General features: G+C 35.5%; 1 long non-coding RNA gene across 1 annotated transcript in view; it reads right to left on the reverse strand.

The window, feature by feature from the left end:
• The window catches only part of LOC116873027, an 82,661-nt gene extending 71,979 nt beyond the window's left edge, over nt 1-10,682 (reverse strand). Inside the window, exon 1 of the long non-coding RNA XR_004383726.1 lies at nt 10,612-10,682. This is a non-coding gene — a long non-coding RNA (uncharacterized LOC116873027). The remainder of the gene's footprint in view (nt 1-10,611) is intronic.
• Nucleotides 10,683-18,373: the final 7,691 nt, after the last annotated feature.

Raw genomic sequence — 18,373 nt, forward strand, 5'->3', positions numbered from 1 at the left:
CTTCTTTCTCTTTCCTGGTCTCCTCACTGACGATTCTTCCCAGTCTTCGGTGCAGTCTTGCCTCCCATGTGGGTCATTTGGACAGACTGACTATCCTACTACCTCTTGAACTGTGCTCTTATTCCTTTGCTATTTTTACCAACTCTTGGTAAAGAGACAGCTGTGGCAGACCAGGTTGAAAAAAACAAAACAAAACAAAAACACAAAACCTGGCTTTTCTTTCCCAATCTTTGAAACCTCTCACCCTTATACGTTGTCCTAGAAGGTATCATCCACCCAGGTAAGGTTAACAGTTAACACTTTCTTTTCCACCCACTTTATTGCAGTGCAACACTTTGAAGGTAGTAAAAAAAAAATGACTTTCTAATTCACCCCTCATTCTGTTAATACAGACAAGTTAAAGGAAATTACTTTTTCCTTTTATCTTTTTAGAAAAATTATTGTCATTACAATGTGCTACATTAATGTAATTGTTTCAACTTACAGTTTATCAAATCAGCAAAAGCAATCGTTAAATCAGTGTCATTTTTTAGCCTTAAAATAAACTGTTCTCTGAATTTGGACAGCTTATTTCTGGCAGTTTGCAGATGGACAGCCTCATGGCATTGCTGAATGTATGCATTAGAACATAATTAGCTACATGTAAAGATAGGTTCAGCTCTTTCTAAATGGGTTAATCAGTTCTCACTGAATTCGGGAAACTCAATGCTCAATGTCTTTAGACTTGTTGGCTTAGACTTTAGGTAAGTTGGATATAAATAAACACGCATCCCAATGGGAACTAGTTTTGTCCTCTTCAGCCTTTCTATTAAATTATCAAAGCCCGACTATTACCCAGTCACATTTCAAGAGACTTCTTTGTTTTGATTTTTTTTTTTCATTTGTGATCAAGAGCTTTACATGTGTATCGTTACAAGTATCTATCAAACTATAGACACTTGTGTGGTGTGCTGCCTTTGCATGTTGGTTCTGAAGGAGCGGGGTTCATTTGCTTATTAGTAAGTTCAGTTATTAGAATATCATCTATAAATTAGTTGGAAAATATAATTCAACTAAAACAAGAAAACTGGGCTGCATCTCTGGCTTTCGTTCTGTACCCCACCCAGTCCTTAAATCTTTTGTTTCTTCTGTGCTACAAGGCATCTAGTGTCTCTATACCTTCAGGGCTCTCCACCTGGCTTTTCTTCTTTCTTTCTATTCTCTCCAAGGATATTCTTATCTAGGCCTATGCCTTTAAACATTATATGTTGATGGTTCTTTAATGTGTATCCCTGAAAGGACTTATCACTTCCCTGCGCTCTTTCTTCATCTGGATGTGCAATAGATGTCTCAGATTTATTATGCTCCAAATAGAACTCTTGAGTACTCCTGATCTCGGGTTTCCACGTGGCTATCCCCTACTTCCCAGTCTTCTCTATGTCAGTAAAAGACATCACCATCTACCCAGGTCTCCAGCAGAAATCCTGGGAGGTATTCTCGATGGCTTCTTTCTTTCAACCTCCAATCCAATCAATTAGAAGTACTATTGACTTCTTCTAAATATATCAGATCCTCTTGGTTCTCAATCTTTACCGCCACTGTTCAGTAATAAATCACCATCATTTCTTTCCTGCCTGACTACAGTAACCTCCTAACTGGTCTCCCTACTTTTACCTATGCCCCATTTTCTAAATGTAAATGAGATCTTCACATACCTGTTAGTTTTTTCTTTTAAGTGAAACTATGATAATTCTGGAACATATTCAAAGTAGAGAGAATAATACAATGAATCCCCCATGTGTCCATGATCCAGATTCAGTAGTCATCAATTACCAATTGTTTTCAACATAGTTTTATAAGACTCTCCTCCCTAAACTGAAAATACTCCGGGGCAAATTACAGACGTCGTATCATTTTAACTGTGAATATACCTCAGTATATACCGCTGAAAAATAAGGACTCTTTTTCAAAAACAATCCTATAATATCAAATATCCATTCAATGTTCACATTTCTATTATCTTAAAATACTACTTAATGATTCCAAATAAGCTTTGCATATGTATTTGATTATTTCTTGTCTCTTTAATTTATATATTCTCTTTTCTCCTCCTTTCTTTCAACATATATATCAAAATGAACTGTTATTTGAGCTGTAGAGTGCCACTTATTTTGAATTTTTGTGATTGTGCATCCTGTTACATGGTACTTTATAATATTTTTCTCTGATTCATGTGTTTTCTAAAACCTGGTAGTTAGATTTGGGACTAGGTTGAATTTAGGTTCATATTGTGGCAAGAACAGCTCATAGTTGCTATTTGTAGTTCCTAGTATGATTCATCAAAAGTCATACACTGTCTGGCTGTCTTCCTGAGATGTTACAGTGATCCGTAGATTAGGTTTCATTAGCCTGATGCATTCTTAAAAATGTTCTCTACCCATAATTCATTTAGTTTTAGCTATTGCTGATGACTATAGCCTAAATTCATTCTTTTTTTTTTTTTTTGGTTAAATGTTCCAATATTTTAATTTTACATTAACTTTTCATTTATTTGCTCGAATAAATGCTATATAGAAAAGCTCTCTCTCATTATCTAGCTGTTAATATCAAGGTGGTTTTATATAGGAAATGTAGAATAAATGGGAAATTGGGAAAATTTCCCCTTATTTACAGATTTTTAGAAGAATAGATTGACTTTTTAGCATCCTTCAAGATAATAGATTTTTTTTTCTTACTGGATATTATTATGAAATAATTGATTTTAACATATTTATATGATTTTAAATATGCATTTCTTGTGATTAGTATTACTGCTGTTGTTCAAATTGTCCCTTTTTTGGCCAGTTGAACTATCTCAAATTGGATCCTGAGCTTTGATGACATGACCCAATGCTTTCACTCTTTTGTTATGATAAGGTCTTCTATGCTCTTCTTGTATTTTGCCCCAAATCTGGAAAACCCCAATTTTCCAAAAATAAGTGGAAAAATTGGTTTTCAAAAAAATTGTAAATTTTTTCCATCAAAAATAGGTTGAAAATAAAGTATGCCATGAATTTATATTCAATTTCCAATTCCAATATTAATTTGTCTTCATTAGTCTTCTATTTGCATATCTTTTCTCTCATGGTGAAACTCTTGGATCCTAACAATAGTAGTATAAGTACTTTTTGCTTATCCTGGTGTGTGTGTATGTGTGTGTGTGTGTGTGTGTGTGTGTATCTGTATAAGTGATTTGTTTGTCAAATACAGACACACATACACATAGTTACAGAATAATATGATTACTAGAAGTGGCTTAAGATCTTTACAATGTTTTTGTCTTTAGTCTATATGCCACTGGAGATGTACAAATTACTATGTTTTAAAATCACTTGACATAATTGTTTCTCAGTCTTTAGGCTAGGATCAACTGTAAAATCACTTGATATAATGCCTGCTGGTGTGGTTTAGCTCCCTGATATGCACTTCACTTTATATGTTTTCTTTTGCTTTCACTTCTTAGGGTTTATTTCTGCTTATGTTTGTCCTGTTGTATTATTATGGAAACGTTCACATGATTCCAAAATCAAAACTACAAAATAAGGTACACTCAGAGAAGTCTCACTTCCAACCCAAACTATTTCATGCTAGTCTTCTGCCCCCCTTCTATGTAACCTATGTTTAAAATTAATTTTTGGTTTATCTCACTTTTTCAATAAAGGGTATTTGCATGTGTATACATATGTGTTTTTCACCCTTCTTGAAGATGACTAATAGCATACTGCACATACTTTTCTCCATATTTACTTTTTTTACTTTATGGTGTATGCCAGATACCACGCTACAGCCACTGTAGAGATGTTTCTTCTTCCTTTTCAGAGCTAGCTAGTGTTCTGTTTTGTGGCTATACCATAAGTTATTCACTCAGTCATCTCTTTATGGACCTTTAGGTTGTTTCCAGTCTTTTGCTTTATAAATATTATCTTCCTCCCATGCAAAAAAGTTCCCACTGCTTTTAGATAAAAATTCAAACTACTTTCCATAGCCTACATGGCCCTGTATATTGGGTCTTTATCTTACTTTTTCCAACCTCAACCCATACCATTTCCACCCTGCCTGGTTATATTCTAACCTCACAGGACTTCTACTCTGATAAGAATGCTTTCTTAACACATATCTTGTGTTAAGGAAGGAAATATGGCTGACATATTTTCATCCTTCAGATTAGGGAAATTCAAATATTACTGGCCCAGAAATATCTTCCTGAACAGGCCTACCTATGGTAGCACTAATAGTTACTCACTAATTTCTTCATTTATTTTCTTCTAATATGTAATTTGATCTAGAGTAGAATATGTTATTTTATGTCATTATTATACAACATCATATTGTATTATATTATTTGTTCATTTACTGCTTGTTCTCCCCATCTACATATCCTTCTGACCAGTGCATCTTTCACATCTTAGATAGTATCTGACACATAGTACGGTCTCAGAAATCATCTGTTGTCCTAACGATGGAGGGAATGAATTAATATCAAACAAAGTATGCTACTGTGGAAAAAAATCTATAAAGAGCTTAGCAGCTTAAAACTCCAAATGAGTACTAACTTGACTCTTGTACATAACCATAATGTATCCAAAATTGTATGTCTTACACAATTTGTCAAGTGTCAGGGGATTAATGTGCTTGTGGCTTACCTTGAGCATTATATCACCAGATTATAGTATCTAATTTTTTATGCTTTCGGAACCAATGCAGTAATATTTGTCTGTGATGTGTATCTCTATTAAACTGCTAGGGATTTACATTTATTTTGAGATTCTAGCTAATGATTTTACCATATCCTCAGATTGTTGTCCACAAGTGTGAGAAGGTATCAGATATATGGTTGTCCTAACAAGAGATACTATTATTTCCATTTTAGAGATAAGGAGATTATCAGAAATGTTAAGTCATCTGAAAAAGGGCACATAGTAGATGACTTTGCTGGGACTCGCTACCCTATCTCCTTAGCTCTAATCTCAAGTTTGTGTCTAGACACAATGAATCTGGAAACATAACAAAGAGGACTTCTCATGACTTCCAGCCATTTATAAATCTATGGTTTAACAAGAAATGTTAACAACTTTTCTAAGAACTTACATTTATATGGAGAAAAGTTTGTCTGTGTTGCTGTGCTTTCATTCACCTCCATCTCTTCAGTCAGGAATTTCCTCAGACTCCATGATTCAAACACCCAAGATTTAACCATGGGGTAAATTTTTGACAGTCTCTACAGTGTTAAAAAGTATTCACAAATATTCGTAAGTTTTTGACCTAGTTAAAGTCTCATAACTAACTTAACTAGTTTTGAAATGTTCTCTTTTTTCTGTTACAAAACAGCCTATTCAGCATTAGGCCATTCCTCACACTCACCATGTCTGTCAATTTTCTTCCAGTTTCCTGTCAGACTGCCATTTCCCTCCAGCCTCGATCAGGCTGCCCCTGTGCTGCCAGAAATGGCCTAAAATTCTTAGCTGACAGCACCCTTAAATGGCCAGGTACATACATTTTTCCTCATTGTAGCCATAGCAAAAATATCCAAGGCATATAAAACTTATTTTAACAAAAAAATGTGAAATTTATATCAAATCATTTTTGTCACAATACTCAATTTCTGTGTTAAAAATATATATATATGTATCTACCATTATTATAACTTTAATGAGAGCCCTTCTTTCTTTGCCAGGTTAGGACTTTTAGTAGAGGCAAAATATTGAAAGATTGAGTCCTTATTTTACTTTATTTCCCAACCTTCCTTAATTTTTAGAACAATTTAGAACATATAATAAGCATACAGATGCCTAAGGTTTATGCTTCATGCCTAGAGTCGTTCATGGACCAGGGTTAGGTGGGAGCCTAGGAATCTGCATTTTTAAAAAAAGACCACTTGATTCTGACGTTAGGCCTGATTTGGGGATTATCACAGGTCTAAATGCTCCACCACTTACATTTTGAATTCCTTGAAGGCAATAAATATACCTTTGTCAACTAAAGAATGTTCTAAAACTTAAATATGCACATGAGTCATCTGAGGATAGTGTTAAAATATAGATTCTGATTCAGTAGCTTTGGGGCAGGGCCCGAGATTCTGCATTTCAAAAAGCCTCCCAGTTGATGTTGGTTTTATTGTTCCATAGAACACAATTTGAGTAGCTCTCAAGACTATGTCATTTTTAGAATCACCTGGAGATTAAAGTATAGATAGATATAAAATATATTTATATATACATATATATAGATATATATCTCCCCATACCTGAATATTACCCCAGTTCAATGAAATCAGAAGCTGTAAAAAAGAAAAGATATAAGTATATATTAAAAGATCTACAGGTGATTCTAATGTGTAGCCAGGGTTCAAATGTTTCCTCCATACCCCTCCCCAATCTACTTATAAAGCAAAAGATAATTATATAACATATATTCTTGAAAATACCATAAGAGGGGGAGAGAGAAAGTGAGAACAACAGGACATTATTTACAGTGAAAACAAATTAATGCTATCATTTCTTCCCATCACCAGAGCATTTCATTATTTTGAAATTTGTAGTGACACAGGTAATGCTGAACATTGTCACTGTACATTTTATTTTTCACAGGATCATTCCCAAAGCTATATTAACTGATATTTTTGTAGCTATATTTACCATTGGTATCCAAAATAGCAGTTTTACGTTTTTAAAAATTTCTGTTCAAAAATAAGTTCTCAAAAAGCAATTCTAATTCAGTTTCTCATTGTGAGAGTAACTGGTCCTAGACAGGCCCTCCTACCACAAACAAGTAGAAAACTACATAAAATATAGGAAAGGCTGTTTTCAGACATTAGAAACAGGCAGCCCAAGGCTGTTATCTATGACAAAAGAAAATGAACAGGATGGGCACCATGATTTCCCCAGTCTTCTGCCTAGAGGCATATTCTGGATCATGACCCAAGAAGGGGCTCTCAAGCAGAGCACACACCAGTCTTGCTAAAATGAGATGACAGAACTCAGAGCTTAGGGAGGTTAAGGTGGCTGGAATTTGTGGGACAGACTAGTAAAAGGGAAGAGATCTACACAGAGAAGTAGCACCAGTAATCTTTGTAGGATTCACAATGAGTCTAATGCTGAATATTAATCTGCACAGCCATGGAACAAAAATTGATCTGGTTGGCAAAGGATCACCAAGCATGTACAATTAGCAGAGCCTACATAAGTCTTGGGAATACACAAGTTATAACAAGGCAGATTGGAGGCATCTTGTTGAATACTCAGAGGATCTGGTATAGACTCCTGAAGAGTAATGTTTTAGCAGCAGGATTAAAGAGGCCCTAGAGTAAAGCTACATTGGAACAACGACCACACAGTAAAAACAGGCCTCAAACAACAAAACAGTGTCAGCATTTCTTCCTCAAAAATATCAAGTCGACCCAAAATTACTTTAGTACCTGCTAAATACATGTCAATATTCTTTGAAAGAAAGCAAGACACTCTAGACATGCAGTAATGTAATGTCACAATGTCTAGCATCCAATACAATATTAGTAAGAAGGCAAAGAGGCAAAAAGAACAGGACCCATTATCAGGAGAAAAAAACTAAAACTAAAAATAAATGCATGAGTGACAGAGATAATGGATTTATCATGAACATAAATGAAGATCTAACTCACATATTTAACCTCACATTTTAGAATTTAAAGGTAAAGGTGGGCACACAAAGTATGTGCTAGGATGTGATACCTGAAGTAACAAATTTGTTGCTAATTCCCTTTTATCTGAGTTATATGTAGCAATGCTAATCTATTTATGGTTAGTAAGTATCACTGTATAACTTGTTAGAAAATATATTTAGGTAAGATAGATGTTACTAAGAAATAGAGAGTAGCATCTGTGACAGAAGATAAACACAACTTGTATTTATTTCTTACTGGCTGAGATCAATCTTCTACCATGATATTTATTATTTCAAAATACGTTAATTCAAGATATGTTGTCATATCCTTAATTACTTCCTGACTAAAGTAACTGGAAAATTAATTTTATGAAGATTTCTCTTAAACAGAGTAAGTTAGCATTAAAAACAGGGCATAAAAAATACATTAAAACCTAACAATCAATTATGAAACTTTATCAAGTCTTTATTATAGGTTATAATTAATCAAACAACTGTTACTGGCAGCTAGAAGTTGTTGCTGAAGTTTTTGTAGCAAGTGTTTTCATTTATCAAAGGATGTTCATATTCATTTCTTGTGAATATCTATCTTTTTGTTTATTTTAAAATGCCTATCTAATAGCAATTTGGAATTCCTCTGTTTTCCCTCTTCACATAAAGAGAATTCCTGTGTGGTTAATAATTATTAAGAATAAAAGAACTTAGGGAGGCCATAGATGCTCAAATTTGGGGCTACTGATGGCTAGCAGAGATGTACTAACAGAATATGTTCTCCTTCCTTATTGCCAAACATGACTTCTCAGTCTCTAACCATGCCTGCTCATTTGCCCTCCCTCAACATTACTTATTTTTCCATTCCCACATCCTTTCTCTTTGGCATCTTATCTATTCCCCTAATTACAAGTGCTATCTGTTGATACCCTCTTAATCTGTATCTTCAAAATAGGCTTCTATTCTCATTTTCAGACTTATACAATTTAATGTGAAGCAGATAAAATGTCTCTGTCACCTGCAATTCAATGTCCTGTTCCCAACCTATCATTTTTTACTGAAATTCCTTCTTTCCACACTCACTTCCTTCTTTGCATGTAGGTAACATTGACCCAAGAATCTTCCAATATCCATGTCCAATACCCATTATAATACCACACAGTTTCTCTTATTGACCACATTCTCTCACTGATCACTTCTTGAGTTTGATTGACTGTATATCCTAAAAATATTTGTTCCTACTTTTTACAACTTTGGGTTAGCCCCTCATTATCATTTGCATGGACTAAAGGATTTCTCAACTTGGCACTACTGACAAATTGAGCTGAATAATTCCTGGTAGTGGCAGGCTGTACTAGGCATTGTAGTATTTTTAGATACATCCCTGGCCTCTACCAAATGGATACTGTTAGAAGCACCCCTTCTCCCTAGTCGTGAAAACCCAAAATATCTCTTGATGTGGGTAACCATCCCCAGTAGGGGAAAAAGTTCTCCCACTGAGATCCACCAGACCAACTCCACCACATCCTCCCTTGCTCTTATGGTTATTAGCCTCAGCTTTCTCCAATTCATCTTCTATGAAAGAGGATTTTCCAAAATTAACTTATGACCAAAATTCCTGTTTAAAATCCTTCAGTGATTCCCCATTGCCTAAAGAAAAAGTAAAAATTCTTTCAAGCCATTTATTGCCTCACTGCTTCATTTCCTTTTGGCCTAAGGATATTTCTGAAGGAGACAAGGATTAACCCCCAAAAGCTTTGTATTTCATATTCACCTGACGTAGACAGTCACATTCTAACACTCTCCACGCTGAGGTTTAACCATAACTTTTAGGTATTTTTGACTAATTCAGAAGGCTATTTAATTTCCCCAATTCTATCTCTTCTTGATATCTTATATTTCTATATAGTTGGACCAAACAGAAATCCTTGGCTGAGTAAGAAGGCGGCACATTCATTTTAATTATCGTTAATGAAGAAGCTTACTTAGAAGAAGGAAATCAAAACATAAGCCACGAGCTGTTGATGTTAATTCCTACTCTTCTTCCCAAAGAATGTTGAGAAAACAGAGGAACAAAAACAACCACTCTACAGAAAGAACAGCACATACGGCAATACACAATTCAGAAGCCTCTGCTTCTGAAATGCCACAGCAATAATCTGACCTATTGTTAGAAATCTAGCAAGTACATTTTTCATTGTTTCCCAGTGGGACTTTACACCCACCAGTATTGATTGTGAGAGTTCCAAACTTCTATTGGACTCTTCTAGTCTCTTAGCTGATAATTATTTCAGCCCAACAATAAGACCATTTGGAATGGTGAAAATAAACTGATGCAAGCTGGGTCAAACTGTCTGATACCTGGACAAACCTCATTTGAGTTGGGCTCTCATTTGATGGCAGAGCATAAAATCCTGTCACTACAGATATTTAGGCAAGATTTTTTCCATTATGCATTTCTACCTCATTTTGGAAAGCACTGTTTTAATTTTTAAAGAAATATGATACATCCAGCTTACCCTAAGGACTTAAAATGGCTAACTGAATGATAGCTAGAGTTTATATGAATATACACATAAAGTGGTGTGAAGCCAGATTCAAGGTAGATGGAAAGAAGGAACACATATTGGCAAAGGGAGTATGCAGAGGAATGAAAATGGGATGTCACCAGGCCCTGGTAGAATTTTACTTCTTAGAGATAGAAACGAGTATGGATTATTCTGTTTCGTCTAATGCAGCATCCGCATAAAGCTCCCAGCAAACCAGCTCTGGTTCCTCAGTTCCTGGCAACTTTATTTACAACTTTTATCGGTATAATGTAGTGCTTAAAAAGTTGGGCCTTGAAGTCAGACTCAAGTTCCAGCTCCACAACCTGCTGGCTATGTGTTGTGTGGTAAGTCCCTAAACTTTGCGGAATGTTGGTTTTCTCATCCAAAATGTTGGGTGGATAATAATGCCACTTACCTCATGAGGATGTGATACTGAATCATTAATCCATGTAAAGTGCTTAGAAAAAGGCTTGGCCTGGAGCAGCCATCTGGTAAGTGTTGTCCATGATTACCCAGTACAGGCTCATGAATCTGAAAATCAAGACAGAGACAAAAGCAGGTAGCACCTCAGGAGTCTATCTCAGATGTCCAAGGCGAACACTACCTAACAGAAGCTGCAACGACTTCTTTAAAGAATTGTTCCCTTTCCATCTGTTTCATCTTTTTTTAAGCCTCTGTTTCAACTTCATGTGAAAAGTTCTAGTGCTCAGTTCCTTCCCAGTTTACCTTATGGTTATGGTGTATTTAACACTTGGCCTAAGTTTAGAGTTTAGAGGAAGTAAAACTGGTTATAGCTTTTAATTTTTAAAAGTCTTATGTGATGGCTTTCAAATACGACTACTCATTAACATGTCCAAGTTATTCCAGAAAAGCCTGGCCAAAAGAGTGTGAATTTGTCTGCTATGTTAGCTAGTTATTAACAGATAATTTCTCCCTTTGCTTTTTTCATTCTGTTTTGTTCTAACTCATCTCTTGTTCTCTTTTCCTATCACAAGATAACACCTTGTTCTTTTTCACTAATTTCACATTTTGTAATGTTCATCAGGTTAAGCGTTATCCACAGAATTTGGAAGCTCCTGTCTGATGTCCTAAAGACTTGAGGAGAAAGCTACTACGGAAAATCTTACTGTTGTTATTATTAACAATAGCAGTAATAGAACACTGCAGCTGTGACAGAATTGAAAGGAAATGCATCCAAGTGCTGCTGCAGACATTTTCATGTTGACATAGAAAAAGCTTAAAAATATGTCTCCTCTTGTATTTTGGTCAAACCTAACCTGTCTCTTGATTTATGTTAATTATTTCTGAAAAATCCAATCCCCAAGGCCTTGGTCTTTTCATCCTCTCATTTAGAATTCATTCTTTTGCACTGGCTAGTAATTACTGGCCAATGTCCTAACCACCCAGCTGTGCTCCGACAATGTTACCGAGCTTTTGCGTTCCCATCTTCTGCTGAGGTGAGCACTCTTTCCTGCTGTTTAGTGACCATTAAATCACCCAGCAAAGGCACAGATACCCTGTATCTTAGTGCAGAAAGAGCTGGTGGTGTAATGCTTTTTTTTTTTTTTTTTTAAGATGCAAGTAAACCATACATGAATAGGAAATGAGTTAAACTTCTCCGGATGTTTATTTTTCTAGACTGAACTTAAAGGTCCAGATCAGATGGCCAGGTAAGGCACCTACAAACTCTTCTACATAATGCTCCAAATGAGTGCCAAATGGCTAAGGGCAGAGGTTTCATCTTCCTTAAAAACAATTCTCAGGATTAAAAAGCTAAATGCGTGTCACTTTAAGATCACTTATTGGAGAGTTTGAAGTTCTGTCTTGGAATTGACACTGTCCCTTTATTCCACCATCTACAACTTGTACACACAGGGATGGTCATTACTTGGGAGAGAACAAATGGTTAAAGTTCAGCATAACCTACTGACAACAAAAATAGTTATAGAGTAGTACCAAAAGTATGATTTTTAAAGGCCTGATTTCCTCGCTTAATTTATAATTCCTTATCATCTCTGAACTCTTTTCATAGAAAAAATTAGGTTCTCAGCTAGCCACAAGATTGGGAATTTAAATGAATGATTAAGTTCATACAGAGCAAGATATAAATATCTAAAATAAAGCTTAGGTGTCCACATTTTCGGTCGGGTCAAGATAGCCAACTCCCCATCATGAAATAATGTCTTAGCACCAGTAGATATTGTCATTTTTGACATATCTGTTGAAGAGAAGTTTTGAGTAGGAAGAACTTTAGATTTTACTTTGTTAAAAAAAAAATCATAAAGGGACCCAGATACTTCCCAGAGCTAAAGAACTTATCTGCCTATGACTCTGGAAGCCTTGAATTTAATATATTAATGTTCATTACAAACATCAAAGGCAATAGTAAAGAATGAGAAGGTGGACTATCCATGTAACTGAAGAATGAAAGTTATTTTTAGTGACAGTCATTTATTGTTATTTTCCAAGAAACTGTTCAGCTATTTCAATTTACATGTAGTGTTGACGGGGAAATTAAGTTGTTTTAGCATCAACCTAGGTGGAATGGGGTTCCTGGCTCTTTAAGAGCTTCACTGTCCAATATAGTGCCAGTAGCTGTGTATGGTTCTTGAGCACTTAAAATGCTGCGGGTCTAAATCGACAGATGCATTGTTAAGTATAAAGTAGACATAGGATCTCAAAGGTTTAGTATAAATATGTCAACTTAATCATTAATAACTATTTTTGTACTTTAGATGCTAAAACAATACCTGGAAGATAATAGGTTAAAGAAAATGTTACTATAATTAATTTCATCTATGTCTCTAAATTTTTAGGTAAAAGTTAATAGTTTAAAAAATAAAATTTTAAACTGTATCCATAGCCACATTCCATTTCTATTGGATTGTGCTACTTCAGAGACCTAAATATTATGAAGCAGATAGGGTGCCAGAGGAAAGATGAAGGCACCCTTCAGTCTGTATCCAAATCCATCCCCACTCCAGATTATTCTGGAATCAGAGCAGTGTGGAGAGAGAACTACAGATAGGAGCAGGGAGATAAGTTTTCACGAGGCACTCTGAGGACACAGTCCTACTTGGGAACTAAACTTTTGGGAATGCAAAACAAAAGGCAAAATGGGAGTGAAGAGTATTTTCTCACGTCACTTTGGGGCAGCTGAGCATGACTTCTTTCAATCTTGTTCTGTGCAGCACTGGGGAGAGTCCTTAGGATATGGCAATGCCCCCAGATGCCTGGGGAAAGACGGCCAGTGCCAGTCAGACACAACAGAATCCAGGACATAGCTGGCAAAGAAGGAGCAACACCTGGGGGAGCTGACTTTTTGCAAACATATGAGAGCCTTCAGAAGAACATCAAACTGTGGTGGGCGGCAGAAGTGATTTGGGAAGATGTTATCAAGAGCCAGATTCCTATTACCATGTTTTCTTTCCAGTTACACCTGTAAACTAGTGAAGACTGGAGAAAATTGCATTCCTCAGACTTATTCTTAGTGTCAGAAGTTAGGGGGAAATAATCAGATTTAAATTTTAATCACCACCAGCTTATAACTGCTTTTTTTTTTCAAAGATTTTATTTATTCATTTGACAGACAGAGATCACAAGTAGGCAGAGAGGCAGGCAGAGAGAGAAAGGAGGAAGCAGGCTCCCTGCTGAGCAGAGAGCCCGATGCGGGGCCCGATCCTAGGACCCTGAGATCATGACCCGAGCCGAAGGCAGAGGCTTAACCCACTGAGCCACCCAGGTGCCCCTATAATTGCTTTTAAACTATATATATATATATTTTTTTTATTTTTTTTTTTTTCAATTACCATTGTTTTTTAGGGCTACTAGAAACAACTCTTACTTCTGGAATACATTCATTTTTTGCCCCAACTACTGAAGTTTTATATTTGTATAAGTATTTGGATAAATCCATTTCTCCCTGTGGATTTATTCTACTTCATTTTGTTCTTAGAGGCTAGGGGTTAAGTGAGTAAACGTTTTGTTGATTTTTGTTTGTGTAAGACTTGATTTTTGAAATAAATTCCTTATACTAGAAAATTCATGGTGGTTCTGCTTCCATGTTGGGAGCCTAACTGATGCAAGTAGCTCAGTGAAAACCACTCTGGGCACCTCCTCCAAATGCTGTCTTTTTGAACAGAAGGGAGATACCAGCTGGAAGTACTTTCTCTGTGGGTATGGTAGGGAAGACTTGGAAAGTGGGGCTTGGGTCTTATTTTTGCTAGTCCTCTTAATCTAGAGATAGGTGATTGATTTTGTTTCCGTGAGAACATTTAAAACCTTCAGCTATGGATAACTATTTAGAAGCCACCACAGGAAACTATTAATTCAAGAACAGAAGTAAGAATTCTATTGAACTTAACCACAAAGGTAAGTTGACAAATTTACTGAAAAATAAAGGTTGTCTAGTGTGTTTTTCTCACTTTTTCTGTTGTTTACTTCATCATGTTTATTTGAAAATTGACTTCTATATGACAATCCATTCTGTCAAGCTTATTGTTAAAAGAGTAAGAATGATTAATGACTCTATGAAATTATGGATTCCTATTGTTACTAGGCTGATACAGTAAGCACCAACTAAATCTTATAATGTATGATACATACATATGTGGCATTCTTTGGGATATAAGTAATTGTATAAGTGCTGATGCTGTGAAGTTTGCTTTCTAGACAAAATCAACATCAGCTTAAAAAACAAATAATAAGGTAAATAGTTTGAATTTAGCTAAGGGTTTTCTCCCAACAAAAAACAAACAAAAGTAACTATTTCTTCAATATAAAACTATAAGTAAGATGGACCAATTTGAATTGGGGAACACAATCTGATTTACAGCAAAATCACCGATCTTTTTAAATTAATGTAATTATATCACTTTGATTTATCTTCTATTGACAAGAAATAGTTACTCTACAATCTTCTAAACTTTTGAATAGGTACTTTGTAAGGATGGAGATATATATATATAGTGCCTATTATTCATATTTCAATGTTTTATATATATATGAGATAGATAGATAGATAGATATCTATCTATCTATCTATCTATCTATCTCATATAAATCCCTTACTGTGTATCTGATACTGGGCTAAGTTTCAAATCAAAGAGATGGGTAATATTATCTGATTTCACAAATGAGTAAATGAAAGGACAAATAATGTAAATAGTTTATCCAAGGTGACATGACTCATGTAAGAAGCAGCCAGAATTTGAATGCAGGCAAGTTAGCTCTTAACTTCTATACGATTCCAGCAGGTTCCACTGAGCTTGGAGATCGGCATATCTAGCTGAGTTTGTCTCCAGTCATTTGGTAAGAGTTCCCCAGCAACTGACTCTTCAATTGTATACAATCAAAGAAGGACTGTCAATCCAGGTAATCTTCCTCCTTCTCTAAGACAAAATGATGGTCCAATGCTCTCTCTTCCAGGAATACAACTCTTAAGCAGAGGGCAACAAGTCAGGGAAGTGACTGAATCTGAGCTATGTCCATGGTAATTCCTTGAAAGGAACCCTCCAGTAGCTCCCAGGACCCATCATCCCGAGGGTGTGTTCCTGGTTCATCTTCCCATGGGGAGTCATTTTTCAGCTTCTCCTTTAGCATTGCTTACTCTTTCATATATTCATTTTATCCTTTTGTTTGCTTGTTTTGCCATATTTTTAATTACAGTTGCTTTTAGTCAATGAAGAATTCTGAGAGGTGTGAATGAGTAATTTCGGATATTCCAGAATAACTGTAATCTAAACATTCTGTTCTGCTGGTTTCCTAAGTACCTGAAAATCTAGATATTCCAATTTCAACAGCTGGATATCCAAATTGTATTTCTAATATCATGTTGTGCATAAAGAACCAGGGCAGTCACTGCACTTTGTTAGAATGTTTTTTGTTGTTGTTGTTTTGGAAAATGTGGTCATTCTGAATAGATTGCCCTTGAATCATGAGTAACCACAGATTAATTGTGTTCTTCCAGTTTATTGAGCTTCATGAACTTTGTGTGTGTGTGTGTGTGGGTGTGTGTGGTAAGTTTCCTTTATTGATTCCAGCTCCAAAATTCGATTCCTGTGACCTGTCCTACCTTTCACATCTGAGGATTCTACAATAATTGACTTTTTAAGCATTATTTCAAAGTTGAGCTATAATTCACAAATCTTTACATAGTATTTACCCTTTTGAAGTGTATAATTCAGTGTTTTGTTTTGTTTTTTAAGTATCACAAAGTTGTCCAACAGTCACCATTAATTATCTAATTCCAGAACATTTTCATTACTCCAAACAGAAATCCTATTCCCATTAGCAGTTACTTCCCAGAATCCTTTCCCCTTAGCTCCAGGAAATCACTAATTTATATTCAATTAATTTATACTGTTTAAATATCCTAAAAGTATTCCCTTTACAAGATCAACTTTTATTCACTTAACCTATATCCAATGTTTAACATTGTCTACTTTTATATGCTGACTTTTAAAGTAAAAACAAAACAAAATGTACTTGTGTCCTAATAGCTATTGAGAGAAAATAGCTACAAGACATTTAACTCTGTAAGTTTTCCAGAATCTCTTAATTCTCTTTTAAACTATTACTTTATTTCTGAGTCTGAGAGCTTACATAATATTACACTTATATTTTATCTGGATCTAGGCAAATAAAAAAAGGCAATAGATTGAAAGATTATGCAAAGTCAGATTCCATAATCTTCCCCAGAATCATTTGTCCTTTTACAGCTTCTAATCACACAATTCCTTGACCTAAAATAAGTAAGAAAAATCTCATCTTTAATTAAACAATTTGAAGGAAATTTAAATCTTTTGAATATATACTTTTCCTCAAGGTCTTCCTAACGTCATATCTGAAAAAAGAAACAGTTTTTCCTATCATGTGTTTTGCACTGAAGATGCACTTAAGAACTACAACTTAGGGGTGCCTGGGTGGCACAGTCCGTTAAGTGTCTGACTTCTGGTTTTGGCTCAGGTCCTAATCTTAGGGTCTGGAGATGGAGCCCCACTAGGGCTCTGAACTCAGTAGGGAGTCTGCTTCAGATCCTCTCTCTCTCCCTCTGTCCCTCCCTCTGCTTCTGCTCTCTCTCTCAAATAAATAAACAAATCTTAAAAAAAAACACCCTATAACTTAATGATGTGTATTTACCCAAGTAAAGATATTAAGTTATAATTAATATTTTAATCTGTTTTATTCCAGAAATGATTTTAAGTAGCCATATTTTTGAAGTTAGTAATTTTGACTTCAGTATCTACTGTTCTTAGGCAATATTATCAACTCTAGCTTCCAGAGGACCTCCACGTTCTTGGGAAGTGAAAAGCCTTCTGGTGAAGAACTCAGGCTCTGGAGTCAGACCGCTTGGACTCAGATCCTACCCCTATTCTTACTAGCCATGTGAACACAGGCAAGTCACTTAACCTCTTTGTGCCTCTTTCCTTATACTTAACATGGGAATAACATAACCTACCTCAAGAACTTTTTATCAGTAGATGAGACAATAAAAATAAGTGCTTAAAATAGTGAGTGATATATTCCATGGGCTCATTTAAGGTTGGCAGTTGGTATAAATTGAAACGATCCTTCCTCACCTCACCAAATGCATTATTGAGACAGCTCCAGTTTGGAATACATCTAAGCAGAACCCCCAGGAAAGGTTAAGAAATTGTAATCATGGTACTAACAGTTAGAAACCACTGAACAGGTCCGTGCCAGCATGTGGCTATATCCTTTACTTGTTTTTGTTTCTAATTTCTCAGCAACCCTGTAAATTAAGTGGTATTTTCATTTTACACATGAATAAGCCACATTTCAGACTGGCTAATTAACCTGCTCATGGTTTTCAAATTCTTTACATTTTCTTTCCAAAAATTTGCTACTTAAAATGATACCCAGTGACTACATGAGAATTCCAGAAGCCCAAATAAATACTTTTTCTGGAGCTTCTGGAATGTTACTCTTCAAGTATCTCAGGTTCTAACTTTGTTATTTGGCTTTGCCATATCTTCCTTTCAGGGAAGCTTAATTACAGTAGTAGAGAAAGATGTATAGCAAACATACAAAGAATAGAGAATAATCATGGGCAGAATTCATCTGAGTGAGCAGTGCTGATGTTTTCAGGAATCTTCATGGGGGCAGTGGTAGGGTTGTTAAGAACTGAATGAAAGATCCCTCCTTCAAAATTTTAA

This window comes from Lontra canadensis, unplaced genomic scaffold (genome assembly GCF_010015895.1).
Source record: "Lontra canadensis isolate GAN:19392208 unplaced genomic scaffold, GSC_riverotter_1.0 scaffold31, whole genome shotgun sequence".
Classification (NCBI taxonomy): domain Eukaryota; kingdom Metazoa; phylum Chordata; class Mammalia; order Carnivora; family Mustelidae; genus Lontra; species Lontra canadensis.